This window comes from Microcaecilia unicolor, chromosome 2 (genome assembly GCF_901765095.1).
Source record: "Microcaecilia unicolor chromosome 2, aMicUni1.1, whole genome shotgun sequence".
Classification (NCBI taxonomy): domain Eukaryota; kingdom Metazoa; phylum Chordata; class Amphibia; order Gymnophiona; family Siphonopidae; genus Microcaecilia; species Microcaecilia unicolor.
In genome coordinates this window covers 258,866,243-258,887,650 of record NC_044032.1, presented here as the reverse complement: position 1 = coordinate 258,887,650, position 21,408 = coordinate 258,866,243, and positions in this window count along the sequence as shown.

Here is a 21,408-nt window from a genome sequence, read left to right as displayed (position 1 = left end):
TTTCAGAACCTCTATTTCACCAATCGATTCTTTTTGATACTTAAGAATTATCTTAGATTCTCAGCTTACTTTCTCCCCCAAATATCCAAACTATGTAAAACAGGTTTTTCTGTCCTTAGGTAATTACGATTGATCAGGAGATATTTCAATCATGATACTTTCCATTCCCTCATTCTTTCACTATTAACCACTAGAATTGATTATTGAAATATAGGTTATCTAGGATCTTCTCATTATAACCTGAAACTATTACAGTCTTTGCAAAGATTACAATCAGATTACTACATCATGCAAGAAAATATGATCATATTTCCCCTTTACTTCTGGAGCACCACAGAGAATGATCCATAAACTTTTAACAGTAATATTCGAAGCATTCAGGATTGGGTACCTGCAATATTTAGCTAATCTCACTATTCCTTATTCTCCCGCCTGCCTCCTTCGTTCAATAAATGACTATCATCTAGTCTTTCCTGGCCCTAAACACGCTTTACTCAAATCTACTAAGCATTGTGCTTGCTACTTTATAACCCGTTTCTTCTGGAATTCTCTCCCTCTAGAGATTTGCATGGAATTGTCCTTCATAAAATTCAAATCTGCCGTAAAGTCTTGGCTTTTTTGCCAAGCTTATAACTTAACTTTGGCCTCTTTTGTTGAAGACTCCATTGGTTTCCTCCTCATTTAGTCTCTAGTCATTTTGCTGACTTTGCCTTTCCCCTCCCTATTTACCTGCACTTATTCTTATACTTTCTTTTTCTCCAGTCTATTTTGTGGTACAGTTATGTGAATGAATGGCTATTCTTTCCTGTTTTCATTGTATTTCCTTTCTCATTCTTATATATTGTAATTTTTAGAATTGTAAATTGCCTTGGCCTGGTAGTTAGTTAAGTATAGCAAGTTTGGATAGATAAATACATAAATAAATAAATAAATCAATAAATCCTGTTTAGATAAATAAATAACTCATGTTTAGGGGGTGGGGAGAGGGAAGGAGGGACACAAATTGAGTATTTTTGCCTTCACCAAAAATACATGATCATTTTTGTCCAAAACTAAGAATATGGTTGAACATTAAAATGCTTTTTTGTGAAACCAAGCAAAAAAAAAGAATTCTGGGTGAGTTTTTGTGCCGTATCCAAAACTGAAATTTGGTTGGTCTCTAGCTTACATTTCATGGACACTGATACATACAGACTCTCTCTCTCTCTCTCTCTCTCTCTCTCTCTCTCTCTCTCTCTCTCTCTTTCTCTCTCTCTCTTTACATAGGGTGGAGGGAGGAAAACTCACTTCAATGCCCCTACATTCCATAGGACATTAGAATTTTCTTTCCTTCTCCTCCTCTGGAGACTCCTTCTTCCAGCCTCCGCTCCAGGCTTCTAGATGCCAGGAATCCCCTCCTCTTACTTTACCTCACAGTCAGAAACTCACTGGACTTCTGACCTGCAAGATTATACAGAACCTTCCTCCTCTCTCAAAAGGAACCTGAGGGGAACCTCTGAACAGGCATGCTTCCCTGCGTCTCTCAGTCGCATCTTTCAGGCTTACTAAATGTGTCTCAATTATCCAATCATCTGGATTCTTCCATTGTACAGGACACTTGTCCACCAGGCTCTGAACTGGTAGCCCAGCAATGCCAGCCCTGAGGGCTGATCTACACAAGCAAGTTTTCAGAACTAGGAATCTCTCCTCTTAAATCTTGGAATTTCTTCCCTCTTAGCTTCCCTGCATGTGATGAAGGAGCACTTTCTATTTCCTTGAGACCAACTGATTTGGTATCCAGGAGGGCCCAGTCTCTCAAGGTCTAACCTCAATGATTGTTGAACTCCAGGAAGTTTAATTGACAGGAGGCAGCGGGAGTGTGCTTGGCCCATTATCTGGCCTGAAGCCAGTAGGTGGAGATTGCCGCTATATTGAGTCACCCAAAATAATAGCACATGTTTATTAGAAATAAGGTCTGCCTATGTATGGCTTGAGTGGACCAAGAGTTTGCTTTGGTTTCAGTGTATCAAGATGGTGGCTACGGCTTCAGCCTTATCACATGATGCTGTCTCCTGTCAATTAAACCTCCTTAGTTGAACTCATCACCTATCTTAGGATGACAGAAAAGGCGCTTAAGATCATTTCCCCTCCCAAACGAGGGGCTTTTATGGTCTTTGCTGACATTATCACATTTGCATATCTCCTTCCATGACCATTCTTATTGGGGAATCCACACCCATAGATTATACATTATACAGCTTCCATGGCTAATATTACCCCTGCAGCACAGAAATACTTTTATATTAGTTATACTACTACTACTACTACTACTAACAAACATTTGTAAAGCGCTACTAGGGTTACGCAGCGCTGTACAATTTAAACATAGAAGGACAGTCCCTGCTCAAAGAGCTTACAATCTAAAAGACAAGAGAACAATCTAAGGACAAGTGAACAATCTAGAGGACGAGTGAACAGTTAATCTGATAGGGTGGATAGATTGGGGCATTTTATATTTCTCGAGTAAGTTATAGACTTACTTTCTGGGGTGCACATAAAAAAAAATCACCAAAGCATTTAGTGATCTTGCCATAATAACAAATATGGTAAATAGTTTGTGATTTCCCTGCATTAGAGGTTAAACCTGTAAGAGAAGAAATAGAATGACTGAGAGATACAGATACCACCACAGACCAAAAGAGGAATACAAAGAAAACTTTATCTGAGAAGCCTTTATTTTTGTTGAACAAGATGAGCCTAAATGAAAAGAAAGAATGAGAAGGATAAAAGTGTTTTATATAATGGTTTGTCTTAACTTACTTGTTTACAGGGGAATTCTATATATGGTACTGAATGTTAGGTGCTACTTCTGCGCTGAATTTTTGATGCAGAAAAGTGTTCTAATGGATGCAAGGCGCCAAAATGGGGCCAAAGTGGTAGATGTGGGTGGAAAAAACATACGTGCCTATTTATAGAATAGAGCCTAGGTGTTTCTGCGCAAATCTGCAAAGGGGGTGTGGCCATAGGAAGGGCATGGGCAGGTCAAGGGCAGTCCCTTAAAATGCATACAGTTATAGAATAGTGCCTAAGTGTTTCATGCAGATCTGCAAAGGGGGTGTGGCCATGGGAGGGACATGGGCGGGTCAGAGGCATTCCTTTAAAATGCGCACAATGTTATAGAATAGTGTGGATCCCGGCACTACACGCTATTCTGTAACTATTACTGCTCATTTCTATAGCGCTACTAGACATACGCAGTGCTGTACACATTATATTCAGGTACTTCCTCTGCTCCTAGTGGGCTCACAATGGTGGGTTAAGTGACTTGCCCAGGGCCACAAGGAGCTGCAATGGGCCCCAATCCTGGAAAGCCTGTTATAGACTACCGTTTAGCACCAATTGTTTTGTGTGTGTGTGTGTGTGTGTGTGTGTCAAATTTTGAGTACCATTTATTGAATCCAGCTTTTACTGTCTCCTTCCACTTGAACCCCTCCAGACCTACCCAGCATCCATTTCCCTGTCTCTCGTCCTCGTGTCATTGTGGCAGCTCCAGACTTCCTCCTCTCTTTGGATCAGGGCCATGCTAACCCGGTAAGCGAGGTAAGCATGGCAGGGGGGCGCTTCCCTCTGGGGGGCGCCGCCGCACCATGCTCACCTCGCTCGCCCTCCCCCAACATCCCTTTTCTTTTTTTTTTTCTTTTAAATTTACATCCGTGGCGGTTCCGGCAGCGCAGCGTCAGGGAAGGAGGCGGCGCTCCCGACGTCTCTAGCCTTCCCTTCGCTGTGTTCCGCCTTCTTCTGACGTCAAGGATGACGACAGAAGAAGGCGGAACAAAGCGAAGGAAAGGCTAGACGTCGGGAGCGCCGCCTCCTTCCCTGACGCTGCGCTGCCGGAACCGCCACGGAGGTAAATTTAAAAAGAAAAAAAAAAGAAAAGGGATGTTGGGGGGAGAGAAGAGGGTGGGCAGTAAAGTTGAACAATGGGAGCGGGAGGGCAGGGGAGAAACGACAGCATGGATGCGAAGGGGGGGGCATGGATGCGAAGGGGGAGATGAGAAGAGGGCGTGCCAGGCTGGGACATGGGAGAGAGAGGAGCATGGATGCGAGGGGGGGGGGTCATGGAAGGGAGAGAGGGGAATTGCTGGAAAAGGATGAATGGAGGGGCAGGGGACAGAGGAGCATGGATGGGCATGGATTGGGAGGGCAGGGCTCAGGGAGAGAGGGGAATTGCTGGATAGGGATGAATGGAGGGGGCAGGGGACAGAGGAGCATGGATGGGCATGGATTGGGAGGGCAGGGCTCAGGGAGAGAGGGGAATTGCTGGATAGGGATGAATGGAGGGGACAGATGGGCATGGATGGATATGGATTCAGGGCTCAGGGAGAGAGGAGAATTGCTGGATAGGGATGAATGGAGGGGACAGATGGGCATGGATGGATATGGATTGCAGGGCTCAGGGAGAGAGGGGAATTGCTGGAAAAGGATGAATGGAGGGGGCAGGGGACAGAGGAGCATGGATGGGCATGGATTGGGAGGGCAGGGCTCAGGGAGAGAGGGGAATTGATGGAAAGGGATGAATGGAGGGGGCAGGGGACAGAGGAGCATGGATGGCCATGGATTGGGAGGGCAGGGCTCAGGGAGAGAGGGGAATTGCTGGAAAGGGATGAATGGAGGGGGCAGGGGACAGAGGAGCATGGATGGGCATGGATTGGGTGGGCAGGGCTCAGAGAGAGAGGGGAATTGCTGGAAAAGGATGAATGGAGGGGGCAGGGGACAGAGGAGCATGGATGGGCATGGATTGGGAGGGCAGGGCTCAGGGAGAGAGGGGAATTGCTGGATAGGGATGAATGGAGGGGGCAGGGGACAGAGGAGAATGGATGGGCATGGATTGGGAGGGCAGGGCTCAGGGAGAGAGGGGAATTGCTGGGTAGGGATGAATGGAGGGGACAGATGGGCATGGATGGATATGGATTGCAGGGCTCAGGGAGAGAGGGGAATTGCTGGAAAAGGATGAATGGAGGGGGCAGGGGACAGAGGAGCATGGATGGGCATGGATTGGGAGGGCAGGGCTCAGGGAGAGAGGGGAATTGCTGGAAAGGGATGAATGGAGGGGGCAGGGGACAGAGGAGCATGGATGGCCATGGATTGGGAGGGCAGGGCTCAGGGAGAGAGGGGAATTGCTGGAAAGGGATGAATGGAGGGGGCAGGGGACAGAGGAGCATGGATGGGCATGGATTCGGAGGGCAGGGCTCAGGGAGAGAGGGGAATTGCTGGATAGGGATGAATGGAGGGGGCAGGGGACAGAGGAGCATGGATGGGCATGGATTGGGAGGGCAGGGCTCAGGGAGAGAGGGGAATTGCTGGATAGGGATGAATGGAGGGGGCAGGGGACAGAGGAGCATGGATGGGCATGGATTGGGAGGGCAGGGCTCATGGAGAGAGGAGAATTGCTGGATAGGGATGAATGGAGGGGACAGATGGGCATGGATGGATATGGATTGCAGGGCTCAGGGAGAGAGGGGAATTGCTGGAAAAGGATGAATGGAGGGGGCAGGGGACAGAGGAGCATGGATGGGCATGGATTGGGAGGGCAGGGCTCAGGGAGAGAGGGGAATTGCTGGAAAGGGATGAATGGAGGGGCAGGGGACAAAGGAGCATGGATGGCCATGGATTGGGAGGGCAGGGCTCAGGGAGAGAGGGGAATTGCTGGAAAGGGATGAATGGAGGGGGCAGGGGACAGAGGAGCATGGATGGGCATGGATTGGGAGGGCAGGGCTCAGAGAGAGAGGGGAATTGCTGGAAAAGGATGAATGGAGGGGGCAGGGGACAGAGGAGCATGGATGGGCATGGATTGGGAGGGCAAGGCTCAGGGAGAGAGGAGAAATTGCTGGACATAGAGGGGTGGGAAGAGAGATGAAGGAGATGAAATGAGGGAAAAGGAAGAGAGGAGAAAAACTGCACATGGATGAAGAAAATAGGCAGAAGCTGAGGACCAGAAATGAAGAGGAAAGGAAAGAAATAAATGGAAAGGAAGCCCTGGAAATGGAGTTAAGAGGACAGATAGCAACAGAATCAGATACTTGGCCAGCATGATCAGAAAAAGAAAGTCACCAGACAACAAAGGTAGAAAAAAAAATCATTCTATTTTCATTTTAGTGTTTGGAATATGTCCACTTTGAGAATTTACATCTGCTATCTTATTTTGCAATGTATAGCAATTTGTTTCTAAGAATATTGCTGACAATTCCTGTCAGTGTGGCAAGTGGTGAGCGATCATTTTCATGGGGGGGGGGGGGGCGCCGCCAACTGATAGTCTGCAGGGGGGGCACCAACTGATAGGCTGCAGGGGGGCACCAGAGACCCTAGGCACGGCCCTGCTTTGGATACTGGAAGAGCACTACCAGTAGACCCATGCTAGCACCACAAGCATTTTTAAACTCATGATCTGGCACATCTGTACTGCTGATCTTGTGATACAAGAGAATAGTGTCAGGATTCCTATGAAACCAACTCCCGATAACTCCCCCCCTCCCTCAGGAAGCTCTGAGGATGGCAAATGGACCAAATGTTGCCCAGCTGTCTGCTAGCCCTTTTGTTTCTCAATTAACCCTAATTAACATACCTTTGTGATCTCTGGGCATCTGTGAGCAGGGCTCTCTGAGAACAAAGAAAGCCAGACAGATAGGCTCCAAAACTAGTGACTTCAAAGAGTAAAACCTGTGAAAATGCTCACCTTCCTTGCATCAGGAAATTAATGGCTGGGAAGGAAAAAAGTTATTTGATCCCTCTCTGCTCCTGTTCCCTCTCTGTTCTTATTAGGTATATAAAGCTGCTTCTTCTCTTTCTTTGTCTCTCTCTGCACCCCTGGCACTGGCCCCCCTTTCTCCTTTAGCCCTACTCCAAAGCTTTCTCTCTCAGAGCACATAGCTCTGATTTCTTAGGCTCTTTCTCTGCACACACACATCTTCAGCCCCACCTCAAGGCTTCCCTCTTTCTCTGCACCCCTCCCCCCATTCTTACCTTTCTCTCATTGATTCCCATCTAAGCCCACACACACAGATACAACATTGTAATATTTACCTGTACTAAGTGCTGTGAGCCTATATATATGCAAATATAATATACTTTCTATACAAACCCGTGTGGATTGTGCATTATTGAAAACCCACTGCCTCTACGGACTGGACCCGGGACCATACCTAGACAACGAATGCTGACAAACAGCAGTCAGGAAGTGCTGGCTTGAACGTTTGCAATGCTGTGCCTTAAAAGTGAGTAGGTGGTCACAGAGGTTAAATGTAGAAGCATAGACAATTTTGGCAGATAAAGAGCATATTGCCTATCCAGTCTACCCATCCATGCCAGCTACTAAGCTCTACAATCCTTTCCTCACCTTCAGCAATTTGGAAGTTGTTTGCTGCTTTCTCCGAGGACAAGCAGGCTGGATATCATCACTGATGGGTCATTGTCCGCGACGGCCCAGGAGACCAGAAGTCTAACAACAAAACTTTAGAAAGTTTGGGAGCTGTGCGGCACGCGCGGTGACAACGCACTGCACATGCGCAAGTGACGCCCGCCGGCGACACCCACGCACTTCCCTCAGTTTCTTTTTCTCCGTGACTGCGAAGGAGTGGTGTTTTTCGCTGCTCCTCGTCGGTTTTTGCTCAGGAGATCGTTTTTCCCGCGTGTATCGCATCATTTTCTTTTTTTTTCAATTAGTCTCTTCAAAATAATAATAATAAATAATAGAAAGTAGTTTTCCCCTAAATTTTTAGTTTTTTCTAATTTTTCAAAGTTTCCTTTATTTTTCGTTGCGGCCACCTTTAGGCCGCTCGGCCGCATCTTTTTTCCCTCTTTTTGTGCCTTTTTAAGTGGCACCATCAAGCCGTTTGATTTCGCAGACGCTATTGTCCCGCCCATGTCAACGAGGACTCCCAGTGGCTTCAAGCGTTGTACTCACTGCAACCGGACCATCTTGTCTACCGACCCTCACGTGTGGTGTCTCCAGTGCCTCGGGGCTGATCATCTTCCAGCTGCTTGCAAGCTGTGTAAGTTGATGAAGAAAACGACCCAGGTGGCTCGAGAGGCTTTTTCCAGATCGGTCCGGTCCTTCGACGTTGGCATCGACATCCGTACCGAGGTCGGCGGCAGCGGCGGCGTCAACATCGAGGGAAGCAGCACCGAGAGTCCAGGTAATGGCTGTCGAGAGACCACTTCGAGCTGGGAGCAGCAAGGCATCGAGTGGGTCTCCACCCATCTCGAGGCCTACTGCTATGCAGGCCCCCCGGGACCGACCTTCATCGGACCCGGCCCCGAGGAGACGTGAGGATTCTACATCCTCCTCATTGGTACCGAGGAGTATCGATGACGGGCGTCGGGCAAAGGCTAAGAAGCATCGCCATCGATCTCCTTCCAGACACGGTACCGAGAGCTCCGGAGAGCCGAGGGAGTCGGCACCCGAGAAGCGTCAGCCCCGGGAAGACTGCTCACCCTCCATTCAGGAGGTGCCGATGCGTCGGTCGATCGGCAGCCTGGTACCAGCTCTCGAACCGCCTCAGATTCTGACACCGACTCCTGCACCGGCCCCACAGCCTTTACCGATAGCAGCTCTCGATGAATGTCTCCAGGCCCTTCTTCCAGAGCTTCTGGAAGGACTGCTTCATCGATCTGCTTCGGTACCGGAGGTGCTTGTGCCTCCCGTACCTACTGTTGAGACGGCATCTGGCCCATCCCCTGTGAGGAGGTCCCCGCCTTCGGTGCCACTTGCGGTACCAGAGCCGGTTACCACCCGGGTCGACTCCCCCTCGACGTCAGAGGAGGAAGCTTCACTGGAGTCCAGGCAGGGGTCGACTTTTCGGCATCCCCCACGAGGACGACAATCCTCGACGTCGAGACAGGCTCAGGTTCGGGCTGCTCTTCGAGAGCTTCTGTCCGATACTGAAGAGGAGCGTTCATGGGGAGAAGAGGAAGACCCCAGGTATTTTTCAGAGGAAGACTCCTGTGGGCTTCCTTCTGATCCTATTCCACCTATTGAAGTTAGGTAGTCTTCACCTGAGAGTTTTACTTTTTCATCTTTTGTGCGGGAAATGTCTAAGGACATTCCATTTCCCATGGAGGTTGTGGATGAGCCCAGGGCTGAGATGGATTATCCTTTTCCACCTGCAGAGGTTGCAACGGCCCTCCTGCACAATACACTCAGGGAAGTGATGTTGCGGAATTGGTCTTGCCCTCTTTCTAATTCAGTTGTCAACAAGAAGTCCGAGTCCCAGTACAGAGTCCATGGAGAGCCTGTGATGGTGAAGACCCAACTTCCTCACGATTCCATGGTGGTGGATTCTGCTCTCAGAAGAGCCAAGAGCACTAGAGACTGTGCCTCGGCGCCCCCAGGCAGAGAGTCTAGGACCTTGGATTCTTTTGGGAGGCGTACGTATCAGGCCGGAATGCTCACCGCCAAGATCCAAACATACCAGCTGTACACCAGTATTCACTTACGGAACTCGGTGAGGCAACTGTCCAGTTTAGTTGAAGCTCTCCCTCTGGAGCTTGCTGAACCTTTTCACCAGGTGGTCAGGCAGCAGAAGGCGTGTCGCAAATTCCTGGCCAGGGGAGCTTATGACACTTTTGATGCCGCATCCCGAGTAGCTGCTCAGGGTATCGCGATGCGCAGACTCTCATGGTTGCATGTCTCGGACCTGGATCAGAAAACCCAGCAGCGAATGGTGGATGTTCCTTGCCGGGGGCATAATCTTTTGGAGAGAAGGTTGAGGATATGGTCGATACCCTCAAGAAGCATCATGATGCGATGGATTCTCTCTCCCGCCGGACGCCTTCTGCTACTACCTCCTCCACTAGGAGGTTTTTGGAGACAGGAGGAGTGCTCCCTATTCCTATAATAGGTGTACGTACACTCCTGCCTCTCGACAACCTGTTCCGGCTCGCTCCCAGCAGGTTCGCTCTCGTCAGCGGTGTGCGCCTAAGGCCCCTCCGGCTCCCCAGAAAAAGCAAGGGACGGGTTTTTGACTGGCTCCAGAGCAGCATAGCCACAGTCAAAGTATCCGTTCCGGACGTCTGCCTGTTGGGGGGAGGTTGATATTTTTTCACCAAAGCTGGCCTCTTATAACTTTCTACAGGTGGGTTCTTCAAATAGTCTGCTTAGAATACACTCTCAGTCTGGAATCCAAACCTCCAAATTGCCCACCGGGAGCTCAATCCTTAAGCTCTCAGCACAAGCAGGTACTTGCAAAGGAACTCTCCGCCCTTCTAAAGGCCAATGCGGTCAAACCCGTTCCACCAGGGGAAGAAGGGTTGGGATTCTATTCCAGGTACTTCCTTGTGCAAAAGAAAACAGGGGGGATGCGTCCCATCCTAGACCTAAGGGCCCTGAACAAATTCCTAGTCCGAGAGAAGTTCAGGATGCTTTCCCTGGGCACCCTTCATCCCATGATTCAGAAAAACGATTGGCTATGCTCTCTGGACTTAAAGGACGCCTACACTCACATCTCGGTGCTCCCAAATCATAGGAAGTACCTTCAATTTCGGCTGGGGACTCGGCACTTTCAGTACTGTGTACTACCCTTTGGTCTAGCATTTGCGCCCAGGGTCTTTACCAAGTGCTTGGCAGTTGTCGCAGCATCGCTACGCAGACTGGGAGTGCATGTGTTCCCTTATCTCAATGATTGGCTGGTAAAGAACACCTCGGAGGCATGAGTTCTACGATCCATGCAGATTACTATTCAACTGCTCGAGCTGCTGGGGTTTGTCATAAATTATCCCAAGTCCCACCTGATTCCAATGCAGAAGTTGGAATTCATAGGAGCTCTGTTGAACACAAGGACGTCTCAAGCTTATCTCCCCCAGGCAAGGGCAATCTTCTGACCTTAGTGTCCTCAGCTCGAACATCTCCAGATCATAGCTCGGCAGATATTGAGGCTTCTGGGCCAAATGGCCTCCACAGTTCATGTGACTCCCATGGCACGTCTTCATATGATATCAGCTCAATGGACCCTAGCTTCCCAGAGGTGTCAGGCTACAGGGGATCTAGAGGATGTCATCCATTTTTCCACCGATTTTTGCAATTCCCTCCAGTGGTGGACCATTCGCTCCAATCTGACCTTGGGACGTCCATTCCAAATTCCTCAGCCACAAAAAGTGCTGACGACGGATAAATCCCTCCTGGGGTGGGGAGCTCATGTAGATGGGCTTCGCACTCAAGGAGTTTGGTCTTTTCAGGAAACAGGTCTTCAGATCCACCTCCTGGAATTACGAGCGATCTGGAACGCTCTCAAGGCTTTCAGAGATCGGCTCTCCAATCAAATCATCCTAATTCAGACAGACAATCAGGTTGCGATGTATTACACAAACAAGCAGGGGGGCACCAGATCTCGCCCTCTGTGAGGAAGCTGTCAGGATGTGGCTTTGGGCACACCAGCATGGCATGCTTCTCCAAGCCACGTATCTGGCAGGCGTAAACAACAGTCTGGCCGACAGGTTGAGCAGGGTGATGCAGCCTCATGAGTGATCATTGAACGTGGACGTTGTCCGCAAGATCTTCCAAGCGTGGGGCACCCCCTCAGTGGATCTTTTTGCCACTCAGACCAATCACAAGGTCTCTCAATTCTGTTCCAGACTTCAGGCCCACGACAGACTAGCATCAGATGCCTTTCTTCTCCATTGGGGGACAGGTCTTCTGTATGCACATCCTCCCATACCTCTAGTAGGGAAAACTCTGCAGAAACTCAAGGAAGACCGTGGAAACATGATTCTGATAGCACCTTTCTGGCCCCGTCAGATCTGGTTTCCTCTTCTTCTGGACTTGTCCTCTGAAGAACCGTGGAGATTGGACTGTTTTCCGACCCTCATCACTCAGAACGAAGGGTCGCTTCTACATCCCAACCTTCAATCTCTGGCTCTCACAGCCTGGATGTTGAGAACTTAGAAGTTGCCTCTTTAGGTCTTGCTTGCTTCCACGAAATATTCCACGAAAAAGAGTTATTCTTTTAAATGGAGGAAGTTTGCTGTCTGGTGTGACAGCAAGGCCTTAGATCCTTTTTCTTGTCCTACACGGACCCTGCTTGAATACCTTCTACACTTATCAGAGTCTGGTCTTAAGACTAACTCAGTAAGAGTTCATCTTAGTGCAATTAGTGCTTATCATCAACGTGTAGAAGGTCAGCCTATCTCTGGACAGCCTTTAGTTGTTCGCTTCATGAGAGGTTTGCTTTTGTCAAAGCCCCCTGTCAAACCTCCACCAGTGTCATGGGATCTCAACGTCGTTCTCACCCAGCTGATGAAGCCTCCTTTTGAACCACTGAATTCCTGCCATCTGAAGTACTTGACCTGGAAGGTCATTTTCTTGGTGGCTGTTACTTCAGCTCGCAGAGTCAGTGAGCTCCAAGCCCTGGTAGTCCATGCTCCTTATATTAAATTTCACCATAACAGAGTAGTCCTTCGCACTCACCCTAAGTTCTTGTCAAAGGTGGTGTCGGAGTTCCATCTGAACCAGTCAATTGTCTTGCCAACATTTTTTCCTCGTCCACACACCCGCCCTGGTGAGGACAAGTTGCACACCTTGGACTGTAAGAGAGCATTGGCCTTTTACGTGGAGCGAACTAAGCCCTATCGACAGTCCACCCAGCTGTCTGTTTCTTTTAATCCCAATCGGATGGGAGTTGCCATCGGAAAATGCACCATCTCCAATTGGCTAGCAGATTGCATTTCCTTCACTTATGCTCAAGCTGGGTTGACTTTAGAGGGCCATGTCACGGCTCACAATGTTAGAGCCATGGCTGCGTCAGTGGCTCACTTGAAATCGGCCTCTATTGAAGAAATTTGCAAGGCTGCAACGTGGTCATCTGTCCACACATTCACATCCCACTACTACCTTCAGCAGGATACCTGACGCGACAGTGGGTTTGGGCAGGCGGTGTTACAGAATCTGTTTGGGGTTTAGAATCCAACTCCACCCTCCTAGGCCCATTTCTGTTCTGTTCCAGGCTGCACGCTCACTTAGTTGTGTTTGTTTTCAGGTCAATCTCTGTTATGTCCTCACTGTTGCGAGGCCAATTGACCAGTGTTAGTTGTTTTGAGTGAGCCTGGGTGCTAGGGATGATATCCAGCCTGCTTGTCCTTGGAGAAAATGAAGATACATACCTGTATCATCACAACCCACCCTCCTCCCCTTTGGAGTTGTTCTTCATCTTTTTGCTTTTTATTTAACTGAGGGAAGCACACGGGTGTCGTTGGCGAGAAGTCACTTGCGCATGCGCAGTGCGTTGTCACCGCACATGCTGTCGCCGCGCAACTCCCGAACTTTCTAAAGTTTTGTTGTTAGACTTCCGGTCTCCTAGGCTGTCGCAGACGACGACCCATCAATGATGATATCCAGCCTGCTGTCCTTGGAGAATACCTGCTACAGGTATGTATCTTCATTGTCTCCCCCCCCCTCCCCACCCCCCATTACTACCATAGTAGGCAACTCCCTAGTTTGGCTAATGGAAGTACTGACCCTGCCTGTATTCTCTCCTGCATGGACCTGCTATGGTATTCTTTCTTTGACAAAAGAGACTCCCTGTTTAAAGTGAGTCTTTGCATGACTGGTAGTTAATACCTGTTGTGCCATTTCCTTTGTTAAAATGGTGAAGCCCATCTAGGCCTTGTGTAAAATCTCACCTTTGCCCTTCCCACTCCTACCTGGGTTTTTCTTTTTGCAGTATCAGCTGAAAGGGTTGAGGAAGGGACAGATTACACCTGCAGCTGCCACACAGTCAGGGATGAAAGGTTATCAACAGAAGCTGGGAGAGCAGAAGAAGCTTAGGGGGAGAAAGAGGCAATAATTGGATGAAGCGCCCCAGTGTGAAATTGTACCTGCTATTTTAGAACGGAAAAAAAATCCTCTCTCTTTCAAGCCTTTATAAATAATAAATATACTTCTGAGGTGTTTCTTCATAATGAGGCTTATGCCATTTTATCCTTTCTCACTTCTAAACCTTCTCACCTCCCCCCTTCTCACCCTTCCCCACCCCGCTTGTGTGTCATAGATGATAAACACAGACTTTTCCTGAAGCAAGATGTTTGCATATGGTTGAGAAGTTGTAACAGGTTGATAAAGCTTTGAATGGTTTCATAGAACACTCTGCCAACAATGTACCTCAGTCCTGCCCAGTGGCATCTCCAGGCAGAAGTATTTGGAGGAAGGGCAACAAGAGTGAGGGTAGACCAAAGCACATATCATAACCCCCCCCCCCCCCCCCCCCCCCCCCCCCCACACCACACACACACACACCTTAAATGTAGCTATAAAAGATTATTTATATATGTATTCATTTATTTAGGTTTACATGCCTCACAACCCACAGTCCTGAGTGGTTTACATGAGTAAACAAAAGCACAACATAATCATATATCAAAGCGCATGACACTGTAATAAATATAAAATCATCATAGCAAATCACAATATGCCCTTTACATTGCTATTTCAATTGTGATCATTCAAAGAAAAAGCTTGAGAAAAAAATAAGCCTTACCTTTTCTGTGAAAGAACATCCAATCTGACATAAACTTTAAATCACCTAGCGAGACTTATGGCAGAATTGCATTGACTACTTATGGAGCAGCGTATTTCTTTCAAATGATTATGTCTGGTACTTAACATCTTACGGTCTGAAGGTCCGGTATATTTATCAGAGCTACTGAAGCAATATAACTCAACTAGGCATCTTAAGTCTGCTTCACAGGGTCTTTTGGAAACACCAAGCAAGGTTAAATTACTGTCTACTTGCGAAGGCTTTCTTGAAATACAAGGGCCTAAATTGTGGAATGTTGCCTTTAGAACTTCGTCAAATTCACTGTTATGAAAGATTTAAAAGATTTTTTTTATTAGCAATTTTTTTACATCATTTCCATCACATAGAAAAAAAGCATCCTAAGGATCCTAAGGAGCTTAGCCAAGATTGGGTGGCAGAGTCGGTGGCGGGAGGCGGGGATGGTGCTGGGCAGACTTATACGGTCTGTGCCAGAGCCGGTGGTGGGAGGCAGGACTGGTGGTTGGGAGGCGGGGATAGTGCTGGGCAGACTTATACGGTCTGTGCCAGAACCGGTGGTGGGAGGCGGGGCTAGTGGTTGGGAGGCGGAGATAGTGCTGGGCAGACTTATACGGTCTGTGCCCTGAAAAGGACAGGTACAAATCAAGGTAAGGTATACACAAAAAGTAGCACATATGAGTTTATCTTGTTGGGCAGACTGGATGGACCGTGCAGGTCTTTTTCTGCCGTCATCTACTATGTTACTATATGTATATCCAATCTAAATAAACAATTCAGTTCAGAAGCCTACAAGCCCACATCAAGGAGAGGAAAAAGCTACCTTAGAAAAAAAAAAGCCTCAAGAAACAGTAAAAAATCAACCAATCAATAATGCCATTTCTACTCTAATTCATATCCAGTACAATAATTTCTCATGACCTTTAATACAATTTTTCAACTGCAAAGATTCCCCAAAAATAAACTCCTTCCCCTGAAAAAGTGATTATATATTTACAAGGATACTTGAGAAAAAAAGGTGACTCCCAGAGCTACAACTTGAGATTTTAGGCTTAAAAAGCCCTACGATTGAGTTGCATAAACCTGGAAATATCAGGAAAAATATTAAGTTTTGCGCCACAGAAGCTCACATCTTTCTTCAAGAAATAATTCTTTGAAACTAGTGACTTCACTCTCATTAACAAATGTGGCCAGAAGGGTAGATCTAGAGACGATTATATCCTGTAAATCTTCCAAAAAAGCTGCACATCAGTTGCACATCAGAAGTCACTAAGGGGTCCTTTTACTAAGGTGCACCAAAAAATGGCCTGTGCTGTTGTAGGCGCATGTATTGGATGTGCGCAGGTCCATTTTTTAGTGTGCCCGCAAAATAGGTCTCTTTTTTTTGTCCGAAAATGGACGTGCGGCAAAATAAAAATTAGCATGCGTCCATTTTGGGCCTCAGACTGTACCACCACCCATTGACTTAGCGGTAAGGCCTCACACGTTAACCAAACAGTAATCATCAGCGCGCGCACTGCCGATTACTGCCTGGTTAGCACCATGCAGCAGTGGCGTAGCCAAGGGTGGACTCAGGTGGGCCCAGGCCCATCCACTTTGGGTTCAGGCCCACCCAGTAGCAGCATATCTATAATGTGGCTGGCGGGGATTCTCAAGCCCCACCAGCCGAAAACTCCCAACTGTCCCTCCTGCATACCTTTTAAATAGCAGATCTTTGCCTGCAGCAAGCAGCGACTGATACATACTGTTCGCACCGGCCCTGAGGCCTTCCCTCTGATGTATTCCCGCCTATGCGGAAACAGGAAGTTGCATCAGAGGAAAGGCTGTGGGGCTAGCATGAGCAGTGTGTATTAGTTGCCGCTTGCTGTTGGTGAAAATCTGCTATTTTAAAAGGTATTCAGAGAAGGGCAGATGTTTGAGAGACCATATTGATGCAGGCAAGAGAGGGAGAGACCAAATCACGTGTAGGACAAGGCAGAGTTCTTCTGCCCACCCATTTTGGGTCCAGGCCCACCCAAATTTGGGTGTCTGGCTATGCCCCTGCCATGCAGTAGAAATAAAAAGTATTTTCTGCCGCATGTATCGGACACGCTGAAAAAAATGGAATTACTGCCCAGGGCACACGGTAGCCAGGCAGTAGTTCCAAATTGATGTACATTGGACGCGCGTAAGCGCCTACATGCCTTAGTAAAAGGGACCCTCATTGATCTATCTCTTGCTGGTCAACCTGGAGCTTCTTTTTAAATGGCCAGATCATGGGCCAAGCACACTTCCACCATCTCCTGTCAATTAAACCTCCTTGAGTTCCACAATCACTGAGGTTAGGCCTTGAGAGACTGAACTCTCATGGATACCAAATCAGTTGGTCTCAAGGAAAAAGAGAAAGTGCTCAAGCTAAGAGGGAAAAAAATCCCAAGATGTCTCTGAAATACTTTCTCAGTAGGATTTCAGGGAATAACAAATTCAAAAAGCACAGGTTATAAGCTCTTTGTGCATTCTCTATCATTTCCAACTTTGAATGAAAAATATGAAAATCTTTTAGATAAATGTATTTATTTTTATTTTATTTATTTGTTACATTTGTATCTCACATTTCCCCACCTTTTTGCAGGCTCAAAGTAGCTTACATATATCCGTTAACGGCGTTAGCCAATTCCAGTCGATAAGAGACAGAAACAGATTAAAGTGCAGCATGCTGAGCCTGTATTTCTGAAATTTTATCCAAAATAACTATATTATTATTAAATTAGTTGACCAATTTGTCCACCACTTGTTCAGAGAAAGAAGTAGTCTGAGTAATCCCTTCCATACGAGAGTTCAAAACCATATATATTTTTAGCTGTTTCCGTAAATGGAACCTCCATCTGAGGGACTGTCAACCAAATCTTTTCAGGAATTTTAACAAAAGCAAGAGATGACACTTAAGTGACCACCTTCTGTTGAGGTCCCACGGGGGTCTGGGGAACCTCCTGGGAATTTCCTGCTAATGGAAGTGCAGATGGAAGGGGGGAGGAGTCCTTTCTGGGGAGCTAAATGAGACTTCTATAAGAGAGAGTACCTAACCTGGAGGAGTGGCCTAGTGGTTAGGGTGGTGGACTTTGGTCCTGGGGAACTGAGGAACTGAGTTTGATTCCCACTTCAGGCACAGGCAGCTCCTTGTGACTCTGAGCAAGTCACTTAACCCTCCATTGCCCCATGTAAGCCGCATTGAGCCTGCCATGAGAGGGAAAGTGCGGGGTACAAATGTAACAAAAAAAAAAAAGATATCCTTTGGTCCTACAGAAACCATGTGCTTGTCCGTCGGGCCCACCATAGTTGGAGTAGAAACCTTTGGCTTAACAGTCCCTTTAGGTTTGCCCATAATAAAGAAAATATGCAAAGAAAAATCAAGAAGATAACCACACCTCTATGCTCCTTGGGCACGCCCCTTCGGCTGCACACCTGTGATTATGTGCTGCTAAGGTGCTGGCCTCTTATAGTGTGGAGAAGGCCCAGAAGACATCAAGGGGTCATCCATCACAGTGACTGATGACGAACGGCACTGGCACTGAACCAGGAGTTTTCACTGTCTCCTACACACACCTCAATGGGATGGCAACGCCCCAGTCTCATAGACATCAAAAAGGTAACTTCCTCCAAGATTATGCTAAGGCTCCAGCCTCTTCTGGAATGGGGAAGACCCAGATTATGTCAAGGGGTCATCCAGCATGATGCCATAGAGGGAAATTCTATAAATGGCTCCAAAATTTGGGTGCCGAAAAAATTTGATGCTAAGCACTATTTTATAAAAAGCACATGCCTTATATAATAGCATTTAGGTGCGGATTCAACGCCTGCTGAATCCAGGTGTAAATAACGGCAACCAAGTTAGGCACACTTAGGCCAAATTCTGTATTTCCACATGCAACCTTTTGGAACCCCGAGCCATGCCCCCTTTTCAGAAATGTGCTAGAAATGCTGGGTGACCAACTTCTAATCAAAGCCAGTTAACTGCAATAAATTGGTTGATAGTGCCCAATTATTGCTAGTTAAGAGCACGTTAATCAATTAAGTTGCACATGCATCTTGGGCATGCGCCCAAATTTCAGCGTGCAACTTTGGGAGAGATATAGAGAATCCAGGGAATAATAACATGGTTAGTGCAGTGGGCTTTGGTCCTGGCAGCCTGGGTTCCATTCCGACTGCAGCTCCTTGTGACCTTGGGCAAGTCACTTAACCCTCCATTGCCCCAGGTAGAAAAACATAGTTTGCGAGCCCTCTAGTGATAGAGAAAGTACCTGCATGTGTACAGTGCTACATATGTCTAGTAGGGCTATAGAAATGATTATTAATAGTAGCAGTATAACCTTAACCCTCATACAAAATTGTAAAGGTAGTCAATGCAACTGAAGTAAACATGGAGCAATGTGCTCAAGCTTATTTTTGCTCAAGATTATCTGCGCAGCTACATTTTGAATCCTCTGCAGGGCTTTTAGAGTCAAGGCAGGCAATCCCCCTAAATTATTATAAATTATTACAAAAAAAGAACATAAGAATAGCCATACTGGAACAGACCAACGGTCCATCTAGTCCAGTATCCTGCTTCTGACAGTGGCCAATCCAGGTCACAAGTACCTGGCAGGAACCCAAATTGTAGCAACATTTCATGCTACCAGTCCCAGGGCAAGCAGTGGCTTCCCCATGTCTGTCTCAATAGCAGACTATAGACTTTTCCTCTAGGAACTTGTCCAAACCTTTTTTTAAACCCAAATAACACTAACCGGTGTTACTACATCCTCCAGCAATGAGTTCCAGAGCTTAACTATTATTTGAGTGAAAAAAATATTTCCTCCTATTTGTTTTTAAAGTATTTCCAGATGGGATGACCTCTACCCTTGACCAGAGACCGTGCATTCTTTTGGCTGTTTCTGTCTTCCACTGTCACTTAATCTGCAGATTTTTACCTGGAATGTAGGAGGTATTGGCTCTTCAGTGAAATGTATCAAAATTCTGCAATAGTTGCAACATTCCAAAGCTGATATACAGTGGGGGAAATAAGTATTTGATCCCTTGCTGATTTTGTAAGTTTGCCCACTGACAAAGACATGAGCAGCCCATAATTGAAGGGTAGGTTATTGGTAACAGTGAGAGATAGCACATCACAAATTAAATCCGGAAAATCACATTGTGGAAAGTATATGAATTTATTTGCATTCTGCAGAGGGAAATAAGTATTTAATCCCTCTGGCAAACAAGACCTAATACTTGGTGGCAAAACCCTTGTTGGCAAGCACAGCGGTCAGACGTCTTCTGTAGTTGATGATGAGGTTTGCACACATGTCAGGAGGAATTTTGGTCCACTCCTCTTTGCAGATCATCTCTAAATCATTAAGAGTTCTGGGCTGTCGCTTGGCAACTCGCAGCTTCAGCTCCCTCCATAAGTTTTCAATGGGATTAAGGTCTGGTGACTGGCTAGGCCACTCCATGACCCTAATGTGCTTCTTCCTGAGCCACTCCTTTGTTGCCTTGGCTGTATGTTTTGGGTCATTGTCGTGCTGGAAGACCCAGCCACGACCCATTTTTAAGGCCCTGGCGGAGGGAAGGAGGTTGTCACTCAGAATTGTACGGTACATGGCCCCATCCATTCTCCCATTGATGCGGTGAAGTAGTCCTGTGCCCTTAGCAGAGAAACACCCCCAAAACATAACATTTCCACCTCCATGCTTGACAGTGGGGACGGTGTTCTTTGGGTCATAGGCAGCATTTCTCTTCCTCCAAACACGGCGAGTTGAGTTCATGCCAAAGAGCTCAATTTTTGTCTCATCTGACCACAGCACCTTCTCCCAATCACTCTCGGCATCATCCAGGTGTTCACTGGCAAACTTCAGACGGGCCGTCACATGTGCCTTCCGGAGCAGGGGGACCTTGCGGGCACTGCAGGATTGCAATCCGTTATGTCGTAATGTGTTACCAATGGTTTTCGTGGTGACAGTGGTCCCAGCTGCCTTGAGATCATTGACAAGTTCCCCCCTTGTAGTTGTAGGCTGATTTCTAACCTTCCTCATGATCAAGGATACCCCACGAGGTGAGATTTTGCGTGGAGCCCCAGATCTTTCTCGATTGACAGTCATTTTGTACTTCTTCCATTTTCTTACTATGGCACCAACAGTTGTCTCCTTCTCGCCCAGCGTCTTACTGATGGTTTTGTAGCCCATTCCAGCCTTGTGCAGGTGTATGATCTTGTCCCTGACATCCTTAGACAGCTCCTTGCTCTTGGCCATTTTGTAGAGGTTAGAGTCTGACTGATTCACTGAGTCTGTGGACAGGTGTCTTTCATACAGGTGACCATTGCCGACAGCTGTCTGTCATGCAGGTAACGAGTTGATTTGGAGCATCTACCTGGTCTGTAGGGGCCAGATCTCTTACTGGTTGGTGGGGGATCAAATACTTATTTCCCTCTGCAGAATGCAAATAAATTCATATACTTTCCACAATGTGATTTTCCGGATTTAATTTGTGATGTGCTATCTCTCACTGTTACCAATAACCTACCCTTCAATTATGGGCTGCTCATGTCTTTGTCAGTGGGCAAACTTACAAAATCAGCAAGGGATCAAATACTTATTTCCCCCACTGTAGCCTTATTACAGGAAATGCACCTCTCTGCCGAGGAGCATGCTAAGCTGAAGCACTGGTGGGTCGGTGAGAGTGTGTTTGTGGCAGCCCGAGGAAAGAAATGTGGGGTGGCGTGGCAGTGTTATTCTGAAAAAGGGTGGTGGATGTTATTAATGTCCTGGACACTGACCCTGAAGGCCGCTATATGATCTGTCGATCTGTCAAATTTCAGTGGCCCATCAAGAGCTATTATTATGTTTATATGCCGCTAATCGTTTAGATAGATTGTTTTATAACA